The 6558-nt window shown below is 41.1% G+C and overlaps 1 non-coding gene across 1 annotated transcript; it reads right to left on the bottom strand.

Moving 5' to 3' along the window:
- Window positions 1-5020: 5020 nt before the first annotated feature.
- On the bottom strand, window positions 5021-5103 carry trnas-gcu (transfer RNA serine (anticodon GCU)). The gene has a single exon. It is a non-coding gene; the product is annotated as a tRNA-Ser (tRNA).
- Window positions 5104-6558: the final 1455 nt, after the last annotated feature.

Here is a 6558-nt window from a genome sequence, read left to right on the forward strand (position 1 = left end):
GTGCTCTCTGTGAAGCAGTTGTCTTCAAAGATGCAATTACTGAGGCAACCAATTGCTTCAAAATCATTAAGATGTATAGATGTTACAGAAACAGCTCAGCCTGTTAGCTAAATCACCCAAACTCTTTGTCAATGATGAAGAAAAGAAAATTACTTTGAAATGTCAGAAAACACAAAAAAAAATGACCAAAGATGTATGTAAATAAATCAAGTGAACCAAACAACTAACTAGACACATTGTGCAGTTTACCTTACATGGCCTGTCTTACTTCTCTAGCTGTCTTTTCTTCTGTGCTTCAGCTCTGATCTGATCTGGATTTTCCTCTGGTGAGGGCATTTATTTTCATTGCTCACTTTGTCTCAGGCAATCAGCGTGAGTGCTGTGTAGACATCTGGATGGTGTCAGCACTATCCAACACTAACTAAGGCAGACCACCGGCTGTATGTTGCTCTGCTGCATCCCTGTGTATGTTTGGATGGGAGAGACATTGAGGCTGACTTTAAATCATTGATTATTGCAACTATTGTCCATCTCCTCATTGAAACTGGTGTGATTAATTGCCTGAAATAAAGAAAACAAAACACCTGACTTTATATATACACCAGATTATCCGGGGCCGGGTCGTGGGGGCAGTAGGATAAGCAGGGCATTCCAGGCGCCCCTCTCCCCAGCCACAACGTCCAGCTCCTCCTGGGGGACCCCGAGGCGTTCCCAGGACAGGCGAGAGATATAATCTCTCCACCGTGTTCTGGGTCTTCCCCGGGGCCTCCTACCAGTTGGACATGCCTGGAACACCTCTAACGGGAGGCACCCAGGAGGCATCCTTACCAGATGCCCAAACCACCTCAGCTGACTCCTTTCGACTCCCTCCAAGAATCGCCACCTTATCACGGTGGAGGGGTTTGTGTGCTCCAGTGATCCCTGGAGCTGTACTGTCTCCTGGTAGGGTCTCCCAAGGCAAAGTGAGACTAAGTCAGACTAAGAGTGGTTCAAAGACTCCTATGAAGCGGTTCCTAATACACCGGTGTACCTCCCCCGGCACGGGTAAACTTTGCCCCCTCCTGGCTCCAGACCCGGGAGGGGAGCACGCAGGCAAGCATGTGGTGGCCGGGCCCAACCAGGCTGAGCCCGAAAAAGACACATGGATCCGCCGACCTGTGGTAATGTTTAAGGTGTTCTGTTGTCATTCTGCTTGTGCAGTTGCAGATCACCGGCTCAGTCCGGGACAGTGAAAACAGGTGTGAATCGTTAGGGCCTCTAAGCAGTGAGTGACTCAGTGTTGTCAATTTGTGGGAGTAAGCAGTACATTTTGATAAATTTACATAGAATTGTTCTATAATTCTAACAACCACCATATGACATCAGGGTTTTGTTCCTACCCACTAACACGACCCACAGAAGTGTTTTCTAAATCAAGTCCCCCTATTGGTCGCAGAAGATCAGCCCAATCTTAAGCCTAAACTATTAAGTTACTGGCTATTTTAATCTTTGATAATAATGTAAATGTGGGGATCTGAATGACGCTGGAAAATAATAATAATAATAATAATAATAAGCTTTATTTGTTGAAAATTAAAAGGGAAATGAATAGGAAAATACTCTTCAATTTATTCTGACTGCTCTGATTTTCAAATGGCAATCAGATTATTATGCATCCTATTGATTATGTACCCAGAATATATACTCTGGAGACTTTGAATATTATGTTAAAATGAAATGCATTCAATGCCTTTTTCACTTTGTTCCTACATTGATGAACATTTAAAATTAATAAACTTGTGTTTGTTGGGGAAAAAAATAGAGGTCTCTTTAGACTTCCCTTTTTTGTGACAGTGACCTTAAAGTAACCTAAAAATAGCATTTAAAAATACCAGGTTCTGCCCATCTAACACATAAGCAAACATGAAACAGGACATTTGTGTGTGAAAACCCCTTTTGAAGGTAATTATATTCCCAAGTCCCCACTGATGAGTGAACATAACCATATGGTGAACATAAACAAGTGAAATATCTTCCTAAACCATCGGGGAGCATGTAGCTCTTATGAGCTGTGTTCATTAGCCCCAGATGAACTCTGAAGGTGAGGGGGAACACACTGTAGCTGTACACAGGGAGTGATTTGTGTGTTACACAGTGCTGCAACCATGATTATCATGGAATTGAATAATTGTTTTTCTAATTATAGATGTTGTGAAACCAGAGTTAAGGCCACAGTCTGTTCCTTGCTCCTTGGAGAAAATGGAGTAATTGAGTGTAGCGTACAACAAATTAATGACACGGTGTTTGCAACTTGGCAACTAGTACTTATTATTATTGGCAAAGGAGAGACGCTACATATTGTGTGTAAACACTGATATGATTTGATGAAATGATCCAAGTTTTCCCACTTCACTACTAAATCTCTGTCGAAAAATTGGCTAATTTGGACTAGTTTCTCCTCTCATCCTGTGGGCAAATCATCCACCAAAGAAAATTACACTGAAAGTAGACGATGTCCCAGTGGTGTGACCCCAATTAACATTTTCATCTACGGTGTCTGAATAGTGCTCAACCTTTGGTGACCGCAAACATCCCAAAATCTGTTGCCTGTCCTGTCCTTCCTTTCTTCAGGGGACTGTCTCACTTACTGATTTTTTCCCGCAACAGTCTTCCTGTCAGCACTTCATCAGCAGCTGCTCGATGCATTGATATTTCAAGGACTCAGTCAGTCCATCTAAGTGAGCAGCGGCAGCATGTTTAGATATTTTCTGCTAACTGGACTGCTTAAATCAGAGGTCTTTGTTGCTGGATGTCGGGTGCCATTGATTAGCCTTCAAAATGATTCTTGAGTGACAGAACAAACTGCTGCTCTTGCACCTCAGAAAGTCTTATTTTGCATTCGTCTTTGTGCTATTACTGCATCTTACAAATCTTATGAATGCAGATTGATAGACGGCCTTTTTCAATTTCAGACTCACCTTTGCAAACACACAGTTGCCAAATGCTAACAAGAATTCATGTTTTCCCTCCTGGCTATAAGACACTCTTCTCCGAAAGGGCTAATTTCCCAATCTTAGCTGGAAACTGTATTTTCAACAAAGCTGAATCACATCTGTGACAGGCAAGTGAAATTTTTTGTGTCAAAGAAGGCGCCAGTCTGTTGCATGCACACAACTAAATACTATTTCACTTGCTTGCATACCTTTACAAAGACCAAATCCCAGTGTCTAAGATTCATGAGTTTCTCCATGGTTGATTGAAGATGAAAATGCAGCAAAGCCTCCGCGAGTCTTTGATTGACAGATGTTCCTCGGAGGCATCCGTCTGCCGAGAGCGACTGCTCAGTGGTCAGGAGAGCCCGGTGGCTCGACTTGATGATGATAGATGATGCCAATGGGACAAGCCTACCTCATGGATCAAACATAAAGAAATGTGACATTGAAAAATCGCTTGACTGAAAAGATTCATTTGATCGAATGGTCCTGGATTAGTCTCATCATCTCTCTCATGGGGAAAAGCACGAGACTTGCTACATGACTGAGCTTCCAGTAGCAAAGTGGAGATATGGGATGGAAAATGCAGGAATTAACCGATCATGTGACTAATCCAGGGAGAGCAATGACAGGTTGTTACACGGAAACTTACATTCATTTTTTTTTCCAATTAAAATTGAATCCTCTCATGGTCATAGTAACTAGTGTTCGGATCAACTATATACTCAACTGTAACACAACTGAAGCCAACTTACTGTGTTACAGTTAAAGCAGCTCAAACTCAACTATGTTCCTCCAGGCTATATGAGAGCAGCCATCTGTGAGGGCAGTAAATGCTATTGAAGCATCACTGAGCAAATACATCCAAGTCAAGGCTGTTTTATTCAAGGAAATACAGACCATGCATTGCAGACAATCCAACAATGTACATGGTGATCTACGAAAAGTGAAAAAAAATTACAATGAAGTGTGCTCTGTCTTTGCCTTACTGGCTGTCTGTACAGAAACTGAAGCCAGTTGTAGCAATATGTTACACTTCTGTTTGTATTTTCTCTCCAAATGATAACTGAAAAGATTATGTTATTATAGTTAATCATGCAATCATTACTTGATTACCCATTATTCCTCCACTGTTCAGAATAGTCCTTTAAAATTATAAGGCTTTCCCAATACACCATTCCTACACCTTAAATGCAAAAAGGTAAACAGACTGCATTAATGTACACTTTTCTACCAAACATCCCATTGTTCTGATTGGCCAATAGTCCAATAAATTTCCTATTTGACTAGAAGTCCATTTGACTGAGAGTCCATTATCCTGAACACAAAACCTATGCTTCTGACTGCCCATGGCGCCAAAATTACACACTCTCAACGTTTTAGTTGTTTTTGCTCCTATTATATTAATGTATCTGGATGCACTGGTGATCATTTCAACCCAGACCGTGATCTTTTGATCCCTAACCAAGTGGTTTTGGGGTCTAAATGTATCCATTCTGCAGATTACTGGAAGGTTGGAACAATTGGTGGTCCCCCTAATTGCGTGTTGGGATTTGGTTTCTTAAGGTTAAGAGACCATGTACTCTCTCTGGATTTTCTCTTTTCATTTTGCAGTGTTATAAACGTTTTTGGTCTCTAGTTTGTAGAGCTGGGGGAGAGGGGTCCACTTTAAATGCAATGTGTTTACAAACACCAACTGACAATATCATCAAATTATACCTTTTAGATAGCCTATTGTTAAGAGTAATACTGTAAGAAGTAATTTAAGGATTTATTTTCTACAGGGAGTAGAGAAGTACATTAATGCATTACTTTTTTTAAGTGACGAGGAATGTGTAATACATTACATTAAATAAAAAAAATTAAAGAAATGCACATTTCCCTTTAAACACTCGGACACCTCGTCTACGTTTTCAATAAATGTCAGATCCAAATCCAGAGTTGGAATACCACAGTCTTTTTTTCATAATGTAGCAAGATGCAAGCGTTCGACTGTTGGAACTGACAGCTTGACATGTAAAAATATCTGATTAAAGTACACAGCACTGTGACGAGGATGGGATTCGAACCCACGCATGCAGAGCACAATGCATTAGCAGTCCATCGCCTTAACCACTACGGCCACCTCGTCATTTTCAGCCTGTGTTTCCAGTTAATGTCTGATCCAGATCACCTTCCAGAGTGTATACTTTGAGCTACAAGACTGCACTGATATAGGGGACTTAGCTCAAATGGTAAAGCTCTCTCTTTGAAGTTGACAGGAGACAGGACTCGCAAGCAAGAGGTAGTGGGATCGATGCCCCCAACATTCAAATCAGAAAGCTGTACTTTCTAAGAAGTGATCCTAAGAAAGCATCTGAAGGGAGAAAAGCTTTGGCCAGAGAATACAGACCTAAAGGACTCCACACGTGCAGACCACAATGGATCAGCAGTCCTTCCCTTTAAACACTCGGACACCTCATCTACGTTTTCCACTAAATGTCAGATCCAAATCACCTTCCAGAGTTGCAATACCACTTGCTGTTTGAAATAATGCAACAAATTGCAAGCGTTCTGCTGTAGGAAGTGACTCTATTTTCTTGACATGTAAATACATCAGGTTGAAGTAAACTTCACTGTGACAGGTACAGACATCCACATACACGCATAATCGAACACATGAGCTCCTCTGGGTTTGCACTAGGTGAAAATAATTAAGTTAAACTCCAGATTGTGCTCTTCCTCTGCATATATAAAGATCCTCTATTATATCCTTGGAGTCAAGTAAACATAAATGAGTCCAGGATGTACAATATCAGTGTTTTTCTAATTTTGTTATGTAAATAATTTATGTAAACTATAGTAATTAAATTCGCAAATGGGCTGGTCGCACAATAACTTCTGAACAAAATAATGTTAGATCATCTGAATTATATATTTTTTCATAATTAAAGTGCATTTACCACACTCTTTGCAGCAGTATGAATCTTAAAGGTTACCCCGAAAATATGGAGATCCTTCACCCAGACAGTATTCACCAGGGCATGGTGTAACATTTTGCAAAGATGAGTCTTTTGACAGGAAAAAGATGAGAGCAAAACATGGCGGCTGCATAGGTAAAAACAAGGTACAAATGGGAATAGTTAGGGTTGAAAACTTAAGAAAAAGAAAAATACAATGCAAATTAGTCTAACAAGATCCTCTGTGATGGCCACCTCTGAGCAGTCTGTTTTTACTTTAGTCTCACACGCTCACATGGTTACCGTTATTCCTCTTGCATAAAGTGAAACTGCAAATTAATAGGAAATGCATGCAACTGTCCTCATTATGTCATTAAAATCCCATAGCTTGAGTGTTCCTCTGGCACTCTCCAGGGCATCTATCTGTTTTATTGCGCCCTTCTCTCTTTGCATTTCCACACAGGGAACCATCACTTTGGTTTGTGAGTATCACAGCCTATTGTCAGACTCACATCCAGGGGAGTCATCACGCCCTCACAGCCTCACCGCCTGCCTGCACGAGAGGCGAATACTGGGCAGGGGAAGCAGGGGGTAATTTCTTGGATGTGGCTCTCAAAAGAAATCTACACTTCCAAAGCCACGGGATG

Source organism: Centropristis striata, chromosome 3 (assembly GCF_030273125.1).
Source record: "Centropristis striata isolate RG_2023a ecotype Rhode Island chromosome 3, C.striata_1.0, whole genome shotgun sequence".
Lineage (NCBI taxonomy): Eukaryota > Metazoa > Chordata > Actinopteri > Perciformes > Serranidae > Centropristis > Centropristis striata.